The sequence below is a fragment of the Rhipicephalus sanguineus genome, chromosome 8 (genome assembly GCF_013339695.2).
Source record: "Rhipicephalus sanguineus isolate Rsan-2018 chromosome 8, BIME_Rsan_1.4, whole genome shotgun sequence".
Classification (NCBI taxonomy): domain Eukaryota; kingdom Metazoa; phylum Arthropoda; class Arachnida; order Ixodida; family Ixodidae; genus Rhipicephalus; species Rhipicephalus sanguineus.
The window spans coordinates 144,107,661-144,131,257 of record NC_051183.1 but is presented as its reverse complement, the minus strand read 5'-3'; the positions used below and the strand labels follow the sequence as shown (position 1 = coordinate 144,131,257).

General features: G+C 47.0%; 1 long non-coding RNA gene across 1 annotated transcript; it reads right to left on the bottom strand.

Annotated features, from left to right (window-relative positions):
* Window positions 1–13,910: 13,910 nt before the first annotated feature.
* Window positions 13,911–23,258, bottom strand: LOC119402992 (uncharacterized). Its single transcript, XR_007417241.1, has 3 exons — window positions 23,145–23,258; window positions 15,579–15,704; window positions 13,911–14,025 (listed from the first exon to the last, which is right to left on the bottom strand). It is a non-coding gene; the product is annotated as an uncharacterized LOC119402992 (long non-coding RNA).
* Window positions 23,259–23,597: the final 339 nt, after the last annotated feature.

The window sequence follows — 23,597 nt, the reverse complement described above, 5'->3', positions numbered from 1 at the left end:
CGAACACCTCGTGCTGAATGAGTTCACGCACTTTTTCGTCTTCTGAAGGTGAATGCCGTCGGATGAGTTCTCTCTTCAGTTGCAGGTAACAGCCATCAGCCGGAGGACTTGCGAGTATGTCGCGGAGCTCAGTTGCGTAGCGAGAGTCTAGATGGGCAACGATGCAGTCATAGCGTGTCCGGTCCTGGGTGATACATGCCAGAGAAAAATGCGCGTCGACTTGAGCGAACCACACCTCAGGTGACTCTGCCCAAAACGGTGGGAGCTTGACGGAGCCGCGACAGACGTCCATGTCGGCGGCGGCCGCAGTAGTGGTAGCGCCTGCGTTGGCAGCGACCGCTGGAGCGGAGCTTTAGGGGGCGTGGCCCGAGCGGAGCTGGACAGAATCTTCAAGAGAGTGCAATTTATGTCGGATGCGCTGCTGCTGTTCGTGGAGTTGCTGCTCTTGGTTACTGATCACCTGTTGTTGGGCCTGTTCCTGAAGTTGCTGCTCTTGGTGATTGATCACCTGTTGTTCGGCCTGCAACTGCTGTTGCATTTGTTCTATTTCTTGCCGAAGAGCGGCAAGGGTTTCCTGGTCGGCCATGGCAGGTGCGGTAAGCTCGTTTTCCGGTTCACCAGATTTGTGAACGCATAGCGTTTATGCTTCCACATGAAAGACAGTGATAAATGATAGGATTCGGAGTACACACATAGTTTTTGTAGCTTCTGTCCAGCGAGAGTGTTCTTATTGCCGGCGCTCAAGTTTAGAAAATAATGACATTCATGTCAATTTGATGTAACCCTCTGTCACGTATGTTCGTCATACAGTCGCATCACGCAATAGCAATTTTGGTGTATATCAAGCTTGTGAAATGGCCACGAGCGCACCCTGAGCGTGGCATGTAAGTCATGCCGTACATGACAAGCACGTCATGACATGATTTTCACGTTACGACCTGTCATTTATGTACGCCATACAGAGATGTATCGTCATACTAATTTTGATATATGTACGTTTAATTAAACGGCCGCGAGCGCCCCTATACCACGTCATGTGAACCATGTGTACAGGACATTTGTGTCATGATTTTCATGTTATCACCTGTTATGTACTTCATAGAGTAACGTCACGCAATACCAATGTTTGCGTATATCACGCGAGCGGAGCACGAGCGTGGCATTTAAGTCATGCCGTAGATTACATGCATGCCATGATTTTCATGTTAACACCTGCCATTGGTATTCGTCATACATAAATGTCTCATCGTACCAGTTTTGGTGTACCTGGCTTCCTGGATTCCTGGGTTCAACGCCAACTGGTCACGTGAGCTTTTGATGCGCACCTCGCGTATTAAAAGCGAAGCTGTTTAGCAAATCGTTCCTTGTTCACCCCGTACCAATAAACTATCATCATCATAAATGGGTATGCGCCACAGAAATGGGGTAGATCCCTCTACTCTCCCCTGGTCCTCTAAAAACGATGGCAACAGGTAGCCCAACAAACAGGTATGTGCCACAGAAATTTTTGCGGTTTATCAGAAAACAATCATCATCATAAGCGCATGCGTGACACAGCACTTTGGTAAATCCCACTACACACAACTACCACTATAAAGGAAGAAGGCAACAGTTAGTTAGCCTAACAAATGGCGTGCGCGTCACCGTAGTCACACAGTGTCACGTGATACCTTCTAGTTATAAAAGCTAGCGCTCAGCTGGCGCTTAACCATACGCTTCCAGAGTTCAAGCACAAGTTCATCGCTACAGCGAAGTTCAAGCAACAGTTTAAGCAAAGTTCTGCCTAGGTACAGCAATAAATAAGCACGAGACCGATCGGCTTCGCTGTCTACGAGCATTGCGCGGTTTAGTGCGAGATTTGAGCCAGCTTTTTTCAAACTCAGCTTCTGATGACGCACTTATGAATTTTGCCTTAGTAATGTAACATCCCGCGCCGTCTTAGCAGGTACACCCGCCCACACAAGTTTTCGGAACGCGGGCTCCACGGAAAATGCGAATTTCTGCTCTATTAGTGCACGGCGCTTCAAACCTAACGGGTAGCTTGATAGGTCGCAAGCACTACTACAGGCTGGAACATATATTTGGAGGCTACGTTCTCAGACAAAGCGGGAACATAGCTTTCTCGGAAAGTTCGCGTTCCGCAAACTTTTGGGGGCGGAGGTATTCCTAGAGGCCTGGTATTGGAATTCACGTCTGTCAGTGTAAGAAAAGACGCTACTTGCAGACGATTCACGTAACTTAATGACGTTACAGACGTGTTAAATGTAAATGACTAGTGGTGGCCACAAAGAAAAAGAAATCAGCCTAAAGCTTAGGTCGAACTATATGCTCCATACTAGACATGTATGCATATCACTTGCATCATCTGGCTGTTGCTACAGACTGCCACATTGCTGGAGAACTACATTGTTCAAGACGACGTTACTCTCCTAAGGCGGCAGTGAACATGACTTCAAATAATCAAAGTAGCCCACCTGATAATCACATTATGATGACATTGTGATGCTATCGATGTCAAGTAGTTTTCATTCGCGACGAGAAAGGCGTTTGAATGTATACAGACGGTCCGATGAGGTACGTTGACGTGTAATTGCGCACTCACCTGACGCTGCAATGTCCAAGACGCAGCAGAGGCAGGAACTTGGCGAGGTAGCCCTTCCTCGCGGCCTTGTTGGCGGAGATCCACTTGAGGAGGGCGCTGAAGGTATCCTTCACCTCGCTCGGGGCGTGTAGCCGGTCGTCTTCGAGGATGGCACGCATCTCTTCTGGTGTAAGCGTCCCAAACCGGGGGTTGTTCCTCCACACCTGCGTCAATGCACGGACATCTGGCTCGGCTCTATACAAACTGAAAGAGATTGGTGGTTTCACTTTATGATATCATTGTCAGTAAAGGAAACTTCGTGGTGAGTGGCAATGCGTTTGATTGAAAATGGGCTGAATGAACAATTGCCTTGATGATAGGCGAATAGTCAAACAGCCGAACTGACAAGGCCTTTATCATGCATGTTGATTGTCTAACGGTTCAAGCGCGGCAAAGGAACGTCCGCATCAGAACCACTCGCCATCTTGAGTGGCGTGGATCGGAACACAGTTCGGTGACGACCGCTTGCGCCCACTGCTCCCCCTAGTGGAGATCAGTGGTTGCGCTGCGAAAGCTTTCTCCGTGGTGATCACTTGCGGACACGTTTCTGCCGCCTCACGTTTCTGCCGCAGTGGAGGGCTCCAGAAATTTCGGTCACCTGGTGTTTTTAACGAGCGTGGCATTGCACAGCGCACGGGCCTCTAGCATTTTGCCTCCATCGAAATGCAACCGTCGTGGCTGGGATCGAATCAGCAACCACCGGGTCAGCATGCGAACGCTTTAACCACTGTACAACCGAGGCGCACTCATAAAGTGACGAAATTCACAGAGACTATGTTAGCGTAGAGAACACGATGAATCCATTCTATGTTCTCTTCGGTACTCGTTCTGCATGCACTCGAGAACACTGGCGCTATTCCAAACGACATGACTGCCAAAATCTGGAGTAACTAGACAAGGGACAGTGCTACGTCAACATTTATATTTGCTGCTGAATTTACTCGTCCGACACTGCACTTTTAAGTGAACAGGAATCGCCCGGGTGCGACTACTCACTAAAAAGAGGTGGTGCTTCAGGGACTTCGTGTTGGCGTTGCACTTACACCGACATTGAAGTCCCAGCGGCAGCACTACCACGCAATGTATAAAATCACACGCCCTTTTTCTGACGCTTCTATTACTGAAGTGTACGTGACGTAATATACTCCGTTTCATACATTAGGCGCAACTCTGTGGAAGGTATGCACGAAGTTCGGTCAGGAAAATATGTAAGTCCGTGCGTCTGGCGCTGGGATTTCGTCATTGAAAACGTGGCCTCCGCGACTGCCCGGGCTGCGCGCTAACGGAAGCAATCGTGGAGGCCACGATACGAAAACAATGAGACGCTAAGGGATGCAGAACATCATACTGACAACCATATATATAACTGAGTTTGTTTATTTCTAAGGCACAACGCATTTTCATCTATTGCTCAGTCTGAAAACGAAAAAATAATCACAGATACGGGTGGTGAAATTATTGAAATATTCCTTGGTGAGAACGCATCTACTGCAAACAAACCTCGCTAGCTTCCACAGCGCTGCACCTTACGTATGAAACGGAGTAGAAGTGTGGAAGTGCTCGGGCCTGAAGCAAGCACGCCTGCGCCACCTCAGAGCAAGCGGTCATGTATGTAGTACCTCTGTTTTCTCTCCCTCTCTCACTGTCCATTACTCAGCTCTCATGCACTGATGGCCCCCGTTCAGGTGTCAGCTGCTCGAGCTTACAGTGTGGCCTAGTTGCAGATTTTACCTTCCCCCTTGCTTGTATATATTTCCTGAAACAAACAACCACTTACTAATACCAATCGTCAGGGTCGCTCTCCTGACACAGAAGGGTGGAGGCACGGAGCGTTCCACCGATCCTTGCTAGACTTTATGCACAAAACTTGTTTGTGTACGTGTGTTATGGCTGAGGTCAACATTTCGAATAATAATAATAATAATAATAATAAAGCTTTCACTCTATTCATCGATTAGTTCAGTTCCAGTGGCTTCTGCGCTTAGACGCTGACTCGTCCTGTCTACCGCTCTAAGCTCTCCACATTCGTCGAGGGCGTGAATGTGTTGGAAAGTAAAATAGCAAGAGCACGGTTGCTGACCGCGTGGGCATAAGAGCGTGGTTATTTCGACAAACAAGCAGTGAGCTCCATGATGTGCCGCAGTCGGATTTCGCTTCTCTCCTATCAGTTACCGTTCCTTATATTCCATGAAGTTTCTCGTTTTTCAGGATTTCTTGTCACTTGAAGCTTGCAAATTCCTCTAAACTTCCCCTCGTTTGAATTAGTGTGACCAGGAAATTTACCGGGATTTTGTGCCATTACGCGAAAAGGCTTCACATTTATGCGTACTTGATAACTTGTACCTTTATAAATCACTATACTGTTGAAAATGGTTCACTTCAATGCACACGTACCTGATTGAAGTTGCGAAGCAGGTATCGAAAGGCTTCCCTTGCGAGGTACTCGTAACCGCGGCTGGAGGCCAGGTGGTAAATGTCGATGCAGCTCTTCGCTTGGAGGTGGCGCTTGAAGACGTCCAGGCAGTGATTGCGTAGCTGGTTCAACTGCGTCGTGAATACCGCACTGGATGAATGCTATGATTATTGTCGAGATTAAATTATCCGATTTTACTTTAAAAAAATACCAATATACGATTACTAAATTACGAGTTTCAGCGAACAGGGAAGGACACCGAAATGTTTTTTTTCTTTATTACAAACTTCGACAAATTACGGTTTACGTGGTATAAAATATGTCAACCATGGTTTACATGGAATGCATGGCTTACATTTTATATAAACATGATGGGATGATTTCAACGCCCACAGAACACACAAAGACGGAAGGAAGTAGACAAACCAGTACTGGCTCTCAACTGACTTTTATTGCTGAAAAGGATTCACACACACACACATATAATGCACCCAGGATGGCTCCGAAGCGCATGTGCAAAATGAAACATACAAAAATTCGCAAACAGTGAGGCCAAAATGCGTGCAGAAAGATATAATATACAACACTCGTCAATAAAAACAAAATGATCACGATGCACTCAGAAGGGGGAATTCTTTGTCTATTCGTACTATTAAAGGCTCGCTTACATAGTTATTTGCACATCTCTTGATGCGAAATGCTTCAGTGATTTCGTGTGTTAGTTAATATGCATGACTATACAAAATTGCATTATCTGACCACACAGGATGGCATTGGCCGTTTTTTCAATGATTGGCTAAGTGTGAATAACTACTTTCGTTTAACAACTTTCGATGTTTTTTCAAGCGACGTTTAATGCAGTGGCCAGTCTGACCATGCAAGGAATGCCGTATGTTAAAGGTAGCATATAAACTACTCCTGTCTTGCATATTACAATCTTAGCTTTTTCTTTTGAAAAACATGGACACTTTCTTATCCTGCTTGTCGATATTTTTTTTCTACTGCACGGCGGACTCGTTGTACCTTAATGGAGTGCTAAAAAAGTACATCTACGCCAGACCGTCCGACTATGTTCTTAAGGCCACGCGAAAAACGATGGCCATAAGGTAAGACTTTTTCAACCAAACAAAATGGAATGTTTGGTTTGGCTGAAAAAAGTTTTTCGCTTTCTTGATGACTATGTAAATATTTATGACAAAGCAGTGTGAGGTTAGAGTGTTGTTAACATTTTCAACGTGCTTTGGGATTATGGAACGAGCCTAAAATTCAATGAGGAGGTTGCACAATGCAATCAATTACAGAACCTTGATTTAACCCTGCACCAGAAATCTGCCCATACTTGCTGGAGGTACAACCTTAAATCAGTTAGACCACTTCTCAGCTATAATTCAGGCCCCTTCTAGATTGCTAAGAATGGAGCGGAAATGCCTTGCCTCAGGACGTCCTTGTACAAATAGTGCGTTCACACCATGCACCTTGGATTTAAAAGTCAAATTAACGGGCTGAAATCGGCTGCATTCTCAGAGTGCATTATTCGTAGAGTGATTGAAAAAATCATTATGGTAAATAAATAAGGTTGAACATGTCTTCAGAGGTGATGGTTTCGGGTGAAAAGGATGCCCTCGCCATTTACCCCCCTTCCCACCCTAGTGGCTTGTTAACCGCCTGCATTAGGTTCTTGATCATTAAACTGCTGGAATGAATAGTGGGTAAATAATGCCCGTGCAAAGGTAATGAGAAACGCATAAACCTAAGTATTTAAATCGCAAAATTTCGACAAAGCTGCTGTTTTTTGAGGGGGTTATCCATCGAGACGGCGTAGCCCAAGACGAGTGGCGAGGCAACGAAGTCCGTGTCGCCCTCCACACAGCAGTAATCGGGAAAATATACGCCTCTGCTTCCCTAGCTCCAGCTGATCGACAACTCTAGGAGCTTGCCTTCTTTCAACACATCAGAATCTGGAAATCGTAATGTTACACACATTACGAGCCATGGGACTACGGCAGGCATTCTGACCAGATTACATAAGCTCGTTCAATTCGCTTTAGTCGTGTTTCATGCAGGTAGATCTTTCGACGTGCATATAAACGCATTGCCTACATGAGGTGTGATTGTCGCAATTAGCTATCAATAGCATCACCATCAAACCAGCGAGCACCATTTCTAAACGTGGCCGCTCATCGTGAGCAGGATGAAACTAAGTCATGCTTCTCCGGTCGTGTCGAGAAGGCCGCAGTCGTTTTGAGAAAAGCATCTTTATGCACGCCCTTCTCAAGCCTAGCCTCAGAAGCACCTTCGCTGTGAGAGACTGACCTCCAACTTCTCGGCGAGCTCGAGCACCTCTCTGACGTTCTGCAGGCCTACAAGCTCGTCCAGAGGAGTGTGGTAGGCGATGTGTACCAGCAGCTGAATCTTGTCGCTGCCTAGGTCTTCCACTACCAGCCGCATGGGGGGCAGCCACTTGTGTTCGGGACTTATGCCTTCCTTGGCGAGAGCGAAGAGCGCGTGGCAGCCCGAATACCTGCGGCAAAATTATCGATATTAGAGAGATTTAGCATTTTGGGAAATTGTGGTATATGAGATGAAGTGTGCGTAAGAACCGGTTACCGAACGCCGGTAGCGACATCTTGAAGCGGCCACGCCACACTTTTCTAAGTAACCATAAAATGGTTTCTTTAAAGGAGTTTATTGCCTCACGAATCGACCATTGGAAAAATCTTTAGTATCCGTTAAGCACAAGCGGAATTATCGAGATTTGTCGCACGCTGCAATTGCTTTCTCTCTTCTCTCGTCCAGAAGAGCGCGCTGCAAGCGAAGCAGGGAGGGATGCCACGGAGAAATAAGTGACGTCACGCGCGCGTCCTGAACTTGAGCACTTCTTTTCGCGAACGCGCGGCTTCCCTTCAGTGTGATAGCGAGCTCGCGCGTGGGCCCGTGGCGGCCTCCAGCGGCTGCCGATATATCTATGCGGCTCACGATGCTCAAACCAGCCAATGTTCGTGAATCTGGTACATGGCGCGTTCATTTGGTTATATGGCATAATTTGGAGAACGAAGGAACGATTTACAGGTGACTTTGAGAAATAATTGTAAATATCAGGTCGCGTGCTACGCTATAATGTTTGGCTTACGCGTTCTCAGGAGCCTGGACTAGAACAACAAAACGGTATTCGCCGGAGCTAGTTGGTTCCTAGCTAACACTGGTTTGAGCAGCGGAACTTAAAACGAGTGACAAAAAAGAAGACGGACAAGGACATCGCTGTACTAACAACTGGAATTTTCTGTTGTTAGTACAGCGACGCCCTTGTCTCTCTTCTTTTTGTCCCTCGTTTTAAGCTCCGCTGCTCGAACCAGCGTTAGCCTCGGCTACCGATCGGCAGCGTTTTCTGACCATGCTGAAAAAATGTGGTAGGGACCCTTTAAATTAGGTATCGTTCTTAAACCACAGTGTGCTACACAGCGTTTTGCTTTTCGTAGGATATGAGTTTTCGGAGCCACGTAGATACATCACCAAATCCTGCGAATGTCTGCTTTAGTATCCAGGTTTGATAGCAAACAGCTAGCGACATTTTGGGATCGTAACGATCGCTGCCCCTAGCCACGGAAAACTTCTATTCCCTAGCTTTCACAAGGTGGACATCTTTCCCTAGCTAGGCTGGCTAGACTGTAACCGGAATGCATAACAGGGGGAGTGTATTTGCAGACAGGTGTTCCCGGAAGGAAAACGCGTTAGCGAACACTATGAGTGAGTTCGTGTACGTCGTCCCCGTGTGGGGGTACTCCCGCATGGTTGGTACGATTGCGATTGACATGCTCCAAGTTATGATTATTATAACTATTCACATTCTTATGAATAGCTATTATCCATTGACCCCGTTTAGGTCACCTGATTCTTGTTCATGACCTCCCTGTGATCACTTTCTTCGCACAAGATTTCTTTTTTATTTAATTACTAGCGATATTACAGCTAGAATAGCCAACATTTATGTTCTTAAAGCCGACGGTTTCCTTACCAGCAGAGAAAAAATGTAACCGCTGCTCTTTTATGGGAGGAAACGGGAAGGTTTACAGAGTTAGTGAGCGTGGAGCTTGTAATAATAATAATAGTAATATAATATCTGGGGTTGAACGTCCCAAAACCACGATATCTTTATGAAGTACGCCGTAGTGCTGGGCTCCGGAAATTTCGACCATCTGGGGTTGTTTAACAAACACCAAAATCTAATTACACGGGCGTCAAACATTTTTGCCTCCATCGAAAATACAGCCGCCGCGGCCGGGACTCGATCCCGCGTCCTTCGGGTGAACATTGGAGCGCCATAACCACTTGACAACGGTGGCGGGGCTAGGGGTAGAGCTTGAGCTAAATTGTTACCTTGTCAGCTTGGATATTGTTGCTTACAAGCGCAGCAAAAGGTTAAATGGTAGCGTAAATAAGTAAATAAATAAATAAATAAATAAATAAATAAATAAATAAATAAATAAATAAATAAATATCCTGCGCACTGCACTTGTGGCCCACGCAAATCGAGGTAGAATTGCATTAAAGGAGCATAGGCTACAAGCAATGATTATAAATAAATGTGTAAATAAATATTGAGCAGATGAAAAAAATTTGTGCTACACAGCTTCGCTGGTAAACCAGCTTCACAGTGGAATCACGTGTGGATTTTTTTTCTTAGCCAGTGAACGACTATGAAACGTGTTTCATCACGAGAAATCACGCCCCTTTTCTAGACTGTGTCCCGAGCCTAATGCTGAATAACGGGAGCGCCGAGACTGCGCGAGAATGCCACCGCTCACCTGGCAGCCATCACGAACCGATGCGCCCAGATCTCGGAACCGTCGGGAGCCTGGAAGACAATGTCGCAGAACTGGCGCTTCTTCCTCTGCTCACGAAGTGCAGGCATTGACCTGGCTGCTACTCCCGGGGCGAAGTCGACCCTCTTGCCATTGTCCTTGAACAGTATCGCAGCATCTGACCAAATGGTGACGTCCCCTCTGTCGTCTTTGTTGGCTGCAGGTCGGATGGTGGGATCCATGGGCATCTCCACGGCAGGGCGCCGACCAAGAAGATGGTCACAAGCAAGCGCTGCCCCAGCCGGACCGCTCGCCATCGCAACCCCTGACCGGCCACCTACCGAGCAGCCTACTAAGCCTAGCAGCTGAGATTGACGGTTTAAATGGCTGCTACCTGCGATTCGCATGCACCGCGTGGCACGTTTCCTTTCGTTTTCTTCCTGTCATGGACATACCCACTGCGTGAGGTTGTTGAAGATTGAGGGCCATTAGAGAGGAATCTAACTGATGTCTGAGACAATAGTTTTCAGGAAACGATAGCTGAAAATAAACATCAGAAATATAACGGCAAACGTCGGTGCACTTACGTTAAACGGTGCTATAGCTGCCAAACACCAATAGACATTGTGCTCTCTTATTTATTTTTCTACAGTAAACATTCAACAACTTCTGTACGCATACGTTTTACTTTCGTGTTATACCGATTCCTGTGACGGAGGGATCAACAATGCTTTTCTCAAACATGGGATGGTTTTCGAAGTTTCGCGTTTGTCGGACTGAGAGGAGAGCAAATCGTTCGGCTGATAACGACATCAGTAACCACATTTTTCTAAATAATCAACTCTTTCTTTGAAAGTGACAGCGAAGGTACACTAACGCATTTTTTTAGCCATGTTTCCAGATTTGATACGCTTCAATCACTTCACGTTCATATTGCGTGTTCACCTTACCAAATTATTTGCGTGCCTTTCAGATCAGGAGAACAGCCGCACACCCGATTATGAGCAGGCAGATTTGCTCCTCCTCCTCACCTGATAGACGCTTCATGTTCTTTTAAGCGGACATTAATTCATCGTCCCGTTTGTCCAATATACACGCAACCACATGACAATGGTATACGATAAATAACATTTGCGACGCATGAGGTAAAACAAGATTTGTGACCGGTAGAGAGGGCACTCCTGGGTTTCAGCCCATGAAACCTGCCTCGGAGACTTGATAGCTTACACGGCGCCGAAAACACAACACGAACACCATGCCGTGTGGCACCATGCCGTGTCACCAAAAAAGGTGAAAGAGACTACTAAACCAGAACGAGTTAGCAGTGCTAACAAAACTGCCTATGACGACCGCAAGAGAGAAGTCATGCCATATAATCATAAGGTCTCACATAACATGAAAAAGGTTGCCTGAAGAATAAAAGGCAACCACCGACCAAATAAATGTTTTAAAAAAGAAAGAAACGACGTTTCACGGCATGGTTTTCGCGTTGTGTTTTCGGCGCCGTGTAAGCTATCAAGTCTATGTGGCAGGATTGATGGGCGGAAACCCAGGAGTGCCCTCTACCGGTCACAAATTTTGTTTTACCTCATGCGTCGCAAATGTTATTTATCGTACACCATTGTCGTGCGGTTGCGTGTATATTGGACAAACGGGACGATGAATTAATGTCCGCTTAAAAGAACATGAAGCGTCTATCAGGTGAGGAGGAGGAGCAAATCTGCCTGCTCATTGTCGGGTGTGCGGCTGTTCTCCTGATCTGAAAGGCACGCAAATCATTGGTAAGGGGATCACGCAATATGAACGTGAAGTGATTGAAGCGTATCAAATCTGGAAACATGGCTAAAGAAATGCATTATTGTACCTTCGCTGTCACTTTCAAAGAAAGAGATCGATTATTTAGAAAAATGTGGTTACTGATGTCGTTATCTCTTTTGTTGTGAATCAAGTGTTTTATGTACGACGCATGCGCGCTTGGCTTTCCTGGGAAAGTTTTGTGTGATGGTTTCATTAAACCTGTTGCTAGTTCCAGCGAGTGTCTGTCGTCTTCTCCTCTTGTGTACGCGTCCGTAAGCTGGTTTTTAGTTTCTTCTGAAATCTTCGATTCCACATGTATAAATGCCGAAGCGCCATAATGCTGACCTGATTACTCGATGGCCGACACCTGTTTTTTACCGTATCAGTGTACAGCGCGAATTGCTTTTACCTTGAATTGTCATTCTCCGAGGGCAAGTTCGCCCAATAATCACTTCCGTATTACCCAGTCTTGCTGCAGCCTTCATCACCGTCACAACAACGTGAAAATATCATTTCCTATACTGTTCCTTAACTAGCACAACTTCTCTGTCTACACAATTCCAGCATTACTATCAGCCTTATATCAGCTCCCGCTTATACTCCCGCCGACTCACACATACTTCAAAGCACTAGCGTTCATACGCCAGCTTAACATTTATTAATCAGAGGCGTGAGTTACGTAGAAGAGGGGGGGGGGGGGTGCAGGTTCACCTCCACCCCCCCCAGCAAGCTCTTTCAAAGGAAGTCCTTAATAAACATATCTCGGGTGAGTCACCACTTTCAATAAATATGTCCTTACTAAGTTGCAGCCACTGATAACTCATTTTGAAGGTTCGAGATCAAAAGGCGCCAAGTAGAGCACCAAATATGCGAGATATTGGTGTTAAGGAGCATTGACACCATAGTCAAAAAAGCCAATTAAACGCTGACGCACTCATGAGTCGACTCGGTCAGACTCACTCAGACTCAAATATAGCCGTGACTATGAGTTTGAGTAAGCCCGAGAGGGTAATATTTTGGAGAGTTTGAGTCCGAGTGAGTCTGGCTGAGAAAAAGTTCAGTGAGCCTGAGTCCGAGTCAGTCCAGTTAAGGAAAAGTTTCGTGAATCTGAGTCTGAGTGAGCTCTAAGGGCAAATTTCATGAGTGAGTCTGAGTGAGCTCCACATTTTTCGCCGACCTATGCAACTTCCAAACACCTGCTTACCATTCTTGAAGCGCTGCAGTTCAAATTAGCTTCAAATATGCGTTTTGTTCCATCATTTTGAGTACAAAGTTTGCGTATGGCAAAAGTTTTGCCGCAGATGTTGCTGCAGCTGGCTCCCTGCTTTTTATACTGGATGAGCAGCTTCAAATGTCCCGCATTGTTCTTATTTAACACATAAAAGACATATCACTACATCGGCTTGCAGTGCAACTTCAAAAAAAGCACTTAGAGGTCGTAAATTTCGTGGTCACCTTCCCGATAGAATAGTGTTCAAATTACTCGGCGTTCCGTATGCTTGTCTCCAAAGTTTCCCACTAATTACTAAGCTCTCTGCCATAATTCTTTGCAGTCCTCAGCTAGAACATCAACAGCGTGTGCAGCTACGTACACGTGGGCGTTTTTACAGACGCGTAGTGCGTACCTCGCTACATCGCAGAATGATGAATTATGGGGGACTGATACTTCCCAACTTCGCAAAATAATCATGATTATGACGTAGTGGGTAGCTTGCCACTCTGCTTGCAGTAGTCACCCTAATAGAGCTTACAACGGGCTCTACGAAGGCCCCAGATGCAGTTCACGCTGTTACTGTGTTGCTTGTTGTGGGCAGACATGGCGTTTTTTAAATGTATACCCATTCTTGCCATAGACCTAACAGAATGCAGTATGTATAAATAAAGAAAACAAAATAGTACAAGTGGGAAGGCGTCGTGCTGGGTGCCGCCCGATAACGACGTTCCATGGAAGGCCGGGACGCCGTACAAGCGCGGGAAATGCCTGCTGGTGATTGTGGATGCCATACGGAAGAAAGACTACACTTCTCCGCTCTTCAAAGTTCTCATGCTGGTCTCGCTTTAGGTTGCAGTGTTCCAACAGCGCTTCTCCGTTTCGCGATTCCTTCGCGTAGGTTCGTGCAATAAAACCAGAGTGCCTACGCGTCAATCGGACAACTCCCGGAGAAAATGTGCGCGCAGATTGTGCGCGCAATTTTTTATTAGCTTGTTTGATCTGTCGGATTCTTCGCGCCATTCTTGCCGTCTCTGGTGGTGCATTCACCAAGAAGTGACTCGTGTCGCTCCGAAAACAAAGGCCTTGGTTGAGGGTGAACAAGGTCGGTTGCAGTGGCTCCTTCCGCATATGTCATAAATGTCTGATGCCTATGTCCAGGCTGCTACGAGAAGATAGACGGAAAGAAAAGCAAAACAATCTTATGTTCAACGTTCCAAAAGCACAACACGTTTATTAATGAGAACTAACAGACAATTATGCCAGGGAATGTTATTCGTAGTAATTAGGATAGAAATGTGAAGAAAGTAAAGTGGACGAAAAGATAACTTGCCGCCGGCAGGGACCGTACCTGCGACCTTCGAACAACGCGACCGGTGCTCTACCACTGAGCTACGGCGGCGGCCATCCTCCCGTACACTTTATGGGTAATATACGTGCATTTAAACCTGGCAGTGTTGTCAGCGCCGATCGCAGCCATGGCGGCGAGTGCAAAAGACTTTTTTCTGCCTGTTGGCGTCACATAGCACGTGATCTTTTTTACGAACTGGCAGCTGACCAATAACCTCTCGCATACTACCTGAAAACATCAAGTCTGCCAGAATGAGACCCTCGCTATGGGCGAAGGAAAGAAGATGACTCTTAAGGGCTCGTTTTTGTTTGTTAAACACAGTATTAATGAGAACTAACAATAATGCCAGGGAAAGTATAGGGGATGTTATACGTAATAATTAGGATATAAATGTGAAGAAAATAAAGTGGCCGAACGTAAAGTGTAGATGACGAGGAGACGATATGTTGACGTCATGGCGAGCGTTAAGGGGATGAGGAATGCCAAAAGACACGGAGAGGAGGATGGATTGTTTCTTGGAATTTTTGGGGCGCCCGCGGCTTGTAGCGCTGCCGCGCATTGCATGATTGACGTGAAGGCGTTTTGAACTGAATGCGCACATTTACTTGAAGTGTTAAGATATTATCGGAGATGCTTTAGGGGCCCTTTAACAATTAGGTCTGGTGTAGTCGCAGGCATCATAAGATGGTTGACGACCATTGCAGCATTGAGATATGGAAGAAGCAGCCCTTAGTAATTATTGTGGCGTAATGAAATTCGACTAATATCAACGGCGAAAGCGAAACCGAGGAACCAATGAGCGCAATAAGCAGACGACCAGAATGACGTCACTGTTAAAGACAACGACTACAGAGTTGTAATTCTTCCGCATTCGTTAACGTATGTGCGTCATACGCGCTATAACTGCAAGTCCAGCCCGCAAACCGACGCAACGAACTCGGTTGATATAACGACGCTCACTCATTCTGGACATCTCAGAAGAATATGGCAGTTGTGCTCTTCCGCGTTTCGGTGACGGTTTCGCAGCTGAATTTGCTTGAATCTCATTACTTCGCAAGTATTACTAGGAGCCATTTTTTGAAATCCCAAAGCTGCAATGGGTTCACCGCTTTGTTCTTCCATATGATATAACAGCCTACCTACCCCAATTAAAGAGTTAATTTAACGTCTCTAATTGCTGCCCAAATTATTTCCTCAGCCACATTAAGATGCCTGCGGCTACAGAAGAAGTAGATGTGAAAGCTTCGAAGAAATATCTAATGTCCCTGATTTTTAAGAATTTCACACACCTTTATTGGGACAGCGGGTATATCACGCATCTTACGTATGTGTTGCGCTTTATTTTGCGCGTTAACTGAACTACCTACCATGGTTGGTGACGTCCTGAACAACGCAGGCAGCGGAGCAGTAGCACTTGGTGCTGATCAGGGGAGCCGTGCACCACCTCTTGGCGGCGATGTCGTACCTTTGAACTTGTTGCCCGCTGTTCATTCCTGTTAGGATATTTGAACGATCGTCATTTACTCTGTCTAGCACAAGACGAGGATGAGTTATTCCGGCAAACTAAGACTTAATTACACCATCTTATGTTTCCTTGCGCTGAAACATAATAATGCTGTACCAACTAGCCCACCAGTCGGTTTTATTACACCATGTAATTCTCGGCTCTTCTGCTCTTCCCTCATTTTCCTGTGGAATGCCCATCAGATAGTTTTAGTTTCTCCGTACAGTTCTTGTCGCTTGTGAATTCCACGTTTGTATGTTATTTGTCACCGCAGACATATACGTGACAAGCAACGCCGGGAATGATATGCGACGATTCAGGGCCTAACAGGATACCTTGAAAGTTATGGGTGGAAATTTTGAAAGACGCCTGTAGCGCGTTCTGCTTCCCCGGATACGAGCCACGCTAGAATGTGGCGTACACTCGGCCGCCTGGCGAGCAACTGACCCCGGGACATTCTTCGTGAGAAAACATACTGTCACGGGCCCTTGCGCCTTAAAACACCATATATCATCATCATCATCATCAGACTGTCATGGGGTCGTGACGTTGACGAAGGCAGCAGTCGGTGTGTCCAAGGTGAAACTCTTTATTTGGCCGAACTTGTGGCCGGGAAACGGAAACTCAAGCTACAGCAAGCAATGCACGCTGTACGCTCATAGCGGCGAACAGAGCGTCGGCCGTCGATAATTCGATCATCTTTTATACATCACGCATAGAACTTTCCAGCCTTATCACTGGTAGTCGCGCAAGCTCTGGAATAATCTTCACTATTCGCGTCTTGCGCGCAATCTTAACAATATGATCTACTGCAATCGCGAAGCTTTTGAAACATTGCAGCGCGGTATGCGTCGAGCGTTGCTAACCGTCCTTGCGGGTCAAACCCGAATACGTCAAAATGAAACAACAAGCGGATGTGGCAATATAGTCTAATGAGGTCAACTTGTTGGCTAGTTGGTAAAGCATGGTGAAACGGCAAACAGCGCAGTAAAAGACGACGACAAAAAAGGAACACATACCACACCACACGAAGCGCTGACTGCCAACCTGTAGTTTATTCGGGCGAAAAAATATACAAATACCCTCTTAGGCGCTCCACGTCACAAATAAAATGATACAAACACAGTATGAAAAAGCACAGAGACACAACAGAAACCTGGATCATCATCACACGATGCATCGTGACTGAATGGCATAAGCGGTTCAGTTGAAACAGTTAGCAGATAAATACAAAATTTCTTTGTTAGATAGTAAAACAGACGGAGTACTGACACACTTTTCTTTTAACATTGAAATCTAATATGCTTCGATAATTTCTGTTGTCATTTGAATCTGGTTCTTAGCTAACACATCACAATTCTGAAACTTGGGGCGAAAACCACATTGCTTACAATGAATACCTAGATGGCCACTAACGGAACTGCTCACGTTATTGTTGTGTTCGCGATGCCTATCATTTAAACATCAGCCAGTCTGGCCGATGTAGAATCTACCGCATGACAAGGGAATGCGGTAGACGACGTTCCTGATGCATGACACGAAAGGTGACTTATGTTGTTTACTACAGGCGATACTCTCATCTGGGGTGCTATTCACGCGGTTACACATTTGTGACAACTTATTAGGCACACTCAAAACGACTCTAACATGAGTCCTCTGACCAATCAGCTTCAAACTGTGTGGTACTGTAGCAAGTATCGTAAAACAGTGTTTTTTCTGACTGTGCGCATGCCTAACATTAGTATCAATTGCACATGAAAAGTGCCAGTACTCCGTATGTTTTACTATCTGTCAAAGAAATTTCGTATTTTTTTGCTCATCGTCTCAACTGAACCGCTTACGCCTTTCAATCACGATGCATCATGTGATGATGATCAAGGTGTCTGTTGTGTCTCTGCTTTTGCATGCTTTGTTTGTATCATTTTGTTTGTGACGTGGCGCACCTAAGAGTGTATTAATATACTTTTTCGCCCGAATAAACTTCAGTTGTCAGTCAGCGCTTCGTGTCATGTGGTGTTGGTTCCTTTTTTGTCGCCTTCGTTTACAGCGCTGTTTCCCGTTTCACCGTGGCGATATAGACTGGACAGCAGTGACGCCAACTAGAGTTGTGCACGGGCTCCGGGTAGCCCGAAAGCCCGAGCCCGACCCGGCCCGCGGGCAGGGCTCGGGCGGGCCGAGGTATTTTCACCTCGGGCCCGGGCCGGGCTCGGGCTACTTGGAGTTTTATCGTGCCCGGCGCGAAGCCCGACTCAAGCCCGAAATATGGAGAATGAGCGGGAATTGTTTTCCAGCACGCATACAGCGCCTTTTCCGCGACCGCCCTTTACCGGTTTTCTTTCCATTCGCTACTTTAAACAAAAGGGGAGCAGGTAAAGCACTGCCTCTGTTGCACTCGCACAAACAGAGAAGTAACACCACCTGAGCTAGTGAAGGCGCCACGCGACTGCTCGCGTTAGATTTAAGGCTAAACGCCATATGAGTGAAAATGCACGCGACAGCGAAGAGCGCGCCTTCGTGCAAGCTGACGCTTGCATGGGCGTACCCCATACACGTGACGGCTTTGGCGAGCGAACTCCATTGTTGCTGGCATGAGGCCGTCTACTTGTATAGCAAAAGTGCCGCGAACAGTCTCTATTAGAGACTGTTCGTCGTGTGTCGTTTGCTCATATTTGATATGCTCAATAAAATGGCAAATTACCGGAAAACGATGTTTTGTTTTCGCAGTGAACCTTCAAAAAGCCGGGCCGGGCCGGGCCCGGGATTGTGTTTTCGTACGTCGGGCCGGGCCGGGCGGGCTCGCAGCCCTTTGCTGTCGGGTTCGGGCGGGCCTTCGACCATGTCAGCGGGCCCGGGCCGGGCTCGGGCTCGGAAATACGGCCCGTGCACAGCTCTAACGCCAACTAGTAGCACATGCACGCACTAAATCCCCTTTCTTTATGCAACACCGTACACGTAACACAACTCATCAGAAGTCCAGTCTTTTGGGCCTCCAGGCGAGTCTTCCAAACCATGACACACGAATTAGTGGACTGGATGACTGTGACGGTGTTGAAGCCGAATAAATTGGGGTGCAAGTTGGTTCTGCTGCATGAGTATCACGCGGGATGACTTTTTTCTCAAGTTACCCACCGTTGGCAGATTTGAAAGTATTCTCGGACATTGGTTCGTTGCATACTGGACTCTCGGACCCTGGTTCATTGGAGAATGGAAGAAGGTGGAGCCGATTACGTTGCAGAACACTCTTCAGGGCCTCCACTGCGTATGACCGGGGACAGTGAGCTGGTCCGAGAACTGTCCCACAACTGTTTGTCACACACCCAGACCTGTCACGCTCACCAGTCCGAAGCGGGCGTTGCGTTTGAGCTGCATGTCTCCGGTTGAAGTCCCATGCCTGCTTTCTCCGATTACCTTGAGCATCCCGTGCAAGAGACCGAGATTAGGGCAAGCCAGGCTCGAGATGCTGTGCTGTCTTGGGAAATCTGCCTTGCAGGCGTCTCCTCATCAGAAGATGCGCAAGGCTTACACCATTGACACCAGGAGTGTCCCTGTAGTCAAGCGGTGCCAAGAAAGGATCGTCAGCCTTGTGCACGAAGTCCTTTACGGTCCGCACCATCCTCTCCACCTCGCCATGAAATCCCGGGAAACGAGGCTTACTAGTGACATGCCTGAGCCTGCAAGCCTGTGCAAACGTAGACGAGACATTACATGACACATGTGGACCATTGTCACTCCATACCACGCTGGGCAAGACATGGCGCGCAGACACTCTTGATGTCCGAAATGAAGGCCGGTACTGTAGTAGAACGCAGACTGATGACTTCGGAAAAGTGTCAGGCGGCCACACCTAATCTTGACCTCTCAGGTGGAAAGGTGTACTCCAACTTACTCCTTGGGAAGACGGCGTTTGAGAAGGGATCATCACTCTGTGCGTTGGGTGCGTGTTTCTGCACACTTGGCGCAGTCGAGAGTCTGGATGTGGCTGCTGACTTCAGGCTGCCACATAGAGCCAGCGTCTCGATGTGACTGCTCACTGCAGGCCAATTACAATGCACGGACCCTCAAGCAACGGCGTTGCACTTGTTGACACATTGATGCTCGTCATGAATGAGGTCTAGTATGGAAAGCTGAAGAGTCAAAGACACTACCATGCGGGTTCCCTTCAGAAGTAGCCCCTCGATGACACTGAGTTCTCCACGATGCTGTCAGTACTTATTAAGGTGAAGTGGCAGCCTTGGCTGCCGGGCCAATCTTTGGTGCAATATTCCATCAGAAGGTTGCAATCACCATCGTTGGCTCGGGCATGGCGGAGTTCGTCTTGATGTGTGGTGAACAAATACGCGGACGAGCGAACAATATTACGAATCAACTAGCCTGTAAAAGGGTCTTTTTGGAACAATTTTTTCAGCAAAAAGTTCGACATGGTCAGCTTGCTATGACATAGGACCACCCACCGGTGCACGTGAGAGTATGCCAGTCGTGGCTAGCTACTTCCCGGGTACATACAGCACCTGGTACTGGAAGCACATCAGCTTCAGTCTGAACCGTTGAATTCGTGGAGGCAGCAAGTCGACATCCTCGGTAGCCATGAGCGCAATAAGTGGTTGATGGTCCGTCTCAAGTAAGAAAGTCAAGCCATGGACATACTCTTCAAAACGAAGCAGGCCCAGGTTGCAGCCAGAGTGTCCTTCTCAGTCTCAATGTACCGACCTTCAGCGGATGTCAGTGAGCGCAACGCAAAGGAAACTGGTCGACGCTCATCGGAAGGTTGCTTTTGAAGCAGTGCGGCACGGAGACCAAAGGAGCTGGCATCAGCTGGTGCTATAGTCTTGTATATAATGTTGTACCGAGCAATGCAAAGGTCCTAACAGAGAAGTTCTTTGAACTTCCAGAAGGATGACTCTTGAGCGTGGCCCTAAGTCCACTTGGATTTAATGAGCAGCAAAGCTCGGATTGGTGCTGTCAACTCTGTTATGCGAGACAGCAAGCGTCCAATGTGATTAACGAGGCCCAGGATTCTGTTGAACATTGCTCTTGGTGATAATCTCACATATAACTCTCGCTGATATGTCTGTGACATGCTCTCGGTGATATCTGCATAGCAAGCCATCCATTATGCTGTCAACTAAAGTTAGACTTCCTGCATAGCGTGACAATCTGGTACTGTGCGGTTATCGCGTGTTGTGATGCTGTTGAAAAGTCTGAATCTCTCGTACGTTTCATGTTGCCACTACGTGACCTCTGTACGCTGTTGCGCTTGTAGTGGTCAGGTCTGCAAAAAAAAAAAAAAATTCGGCAGATCCCACGTACCGTGGGAATCGATGTTATGCGAGGCATGCGCGGAATGGTTACTGTGGCGTAATTTTGCACATTGAGCGAAACGTTACAGAAGGACGCTAGAGAAATGTGGAAGTGGTATACGCACACTCATACGTTGAAAAGCCTCATATGTGTTATATAACCAGTTGTTTACTGTTCCGTAACGATGGCAACAGCGACATGGGTGTTACGAACACCAGACGCGGTAATCTGATATGTAAGGCTTATATTCTTCAATACTGGATAGCGCGAATCCGAACAGGACAAAGAACGAACACAGATGCACAGAAGAAGCGTTACTCGCAACTAAGCTTCATTCAGGAGTTTCCCTAGATATATGGTACGCAGCCTAGTGGCACGCGCAGGCGCACTGCGCGTGCCACTAAGCTTCATTCAGGAGTTTCCCTAGATATATGGTACGCAGCCTAGTGGCACGCGCAGGCGCACTGCACGTATGTTACAGTCCCAGTTGCAGTTGTTACAGTTGCGTTACAGTTGTTATGCTTATACTTGTCCGTTATGACGATGAACGCACTCCCGTTTCACGAACCTGTGTGTATGTGTAGAGGGGGTCTTGACAGTTCTTGAACAAGGTCATCGTCACCGTGATCGGTGAGCAACAGCAGCTGGACAGGACTTTTTATCACATCCGCTCGTGATCGCGGCTTTGAGGTGTCAAAGTGTAGTGAAGTGCGAGGTATAGTGCAGCCGGTGGGAATCCTGGATGCCTCTTGCGATGAAATGACCTATGATGCCACCCATCCTGGACGTGGCAGCGAGGTCTTTTTATGCCCTGTCCACATCCACGCCGTCTTTCACGCAGTGCAAGGACCAGGTGTTGTTGGGTCTTTATACGCCAATGTTGAAGTCATCGGTAATGATGAGAGGCCTGGTTCTCTCGTCAGATTTATTGTAAGGAAGCATTGACGCCGGATTTTTTTTTGTAATCCATGTGGTCCACGTCGCGAATCACGTGGACGAGTGGATGGTAGTTGAGCGTCTTCCAGGGTGTTCTGTCTTTAGCTCGTTCGCTTTCCTTGCGTCCGCCGCGGTGGTGTAGCGGTTACGGTGCTCGGCTGCTGACCGAAGGTCGCGGGTTCGATCCCGGCCGCGGCGGTCGCACTTCGATGGAGGCAAAATGCTAGATGCCCGTGAACTGTGCGATCTCGGTGCACGTTATGGAATACCAGATGGTCAAAATTTCACGAGACCTTTGCTATGGCGTCTCTCATAACCATATCGTTGCTTTGGGGCATAAAACCTCAACAATTATTATTATTATCACTTTTCTTGCATGTCAATGTGTGTGTTCGCCGTTGCTGTGTTGGTTGTGACTCTGTATCACCTGTGGCACATACCCGCATAACATGAACTCTCCTATGCAGGTATGTGCCACACGTGACTGAGCGAAAGGGTTTCATGACGTACACGACAGGTATTTTGCGTTATTAATGTCATCACCACTGAATCGTGTTCGTCATACATTGATCCCCTGCAATGCCAATTTTGGTATATTACAAGTTATGGAGACGACCAGGAGAGGTCCCAGACGTAGGCAGCTAGACAGATAAATAGATACGTAGATAGAAACGTCCAAAGTGCCTGAGGTTCGTTAAGAGATGCTTCGCATTTAATAGACTGTTGTTGCTAGTAGCGGTAGCGCTACGTGTGTTTCATCGTGGCTTCTTTTATCGTTGTATCGAGTTCGCGCTGCTTCCAATCGCCTCTAAACTGCATTCATTAGTGCATCGAGGAGGGGCTGAATTGGCATATGATTCTGCTGTTTAGTTGGAAGGGCGTGTGTTTGTGCCACGCTACATAAGTTCATACTCGCAGTTTGCATAACCGCTCGATATGTTGGTGAAGCGAACGAGAGGTAACTATTGCAAGGAATAACATGCAGGCTTCTCGCACAGCGTCCGTTAATAGGGTAGAAACAACATGTGTGCACGGTGCTGTATTAGTTATTTGAGAGGCCTTCAGTGGCAGATTTACTTTGTACATTTCAATAATAATCAAGGGACGAAAAGTGTGAGAAGCACGTTATATTACTGTTGGTCCTCGTATTGCTTTTGTATAGAGAGAATGCTAAGGGCTGTTTGATAAGTCTTACCAGTGTAGCCACCTATGGCATAGATGGATCCCTCCAGGACGACGGCGGCGAAATAACTGTTGGCGTAAGGCATGCTGGGCAAATTGCAGTAGCGATCTCTGCTCACGTCGTACTGGGTCACTGAAAGTTGCGAATGTACAAATCTTAATGAAATGCGTGAAGGAAACGCTTGGCTGCGCAACGCGGAATCATGGAATCGCACGACGCAGATTTTCTTTGTACTACAATCTGGTGATGCTGCTTGTGTCACGTCTTATGCAGCCGTTGAAAAAAAAGCCCGCTGTAGTCCTAATTTTACACATAGCCTTCTACAATAGCCTTCCTGCACTTTCAGTTCATTCATACATTAACGTGAAATACAGCACTAGGCGGTGGAAACATCACTGCGGTGAATTAGGTTGGGGTGCTTGACGATGACCTCTGGCATACGGATGCGTGCACATGGGTAAGAAC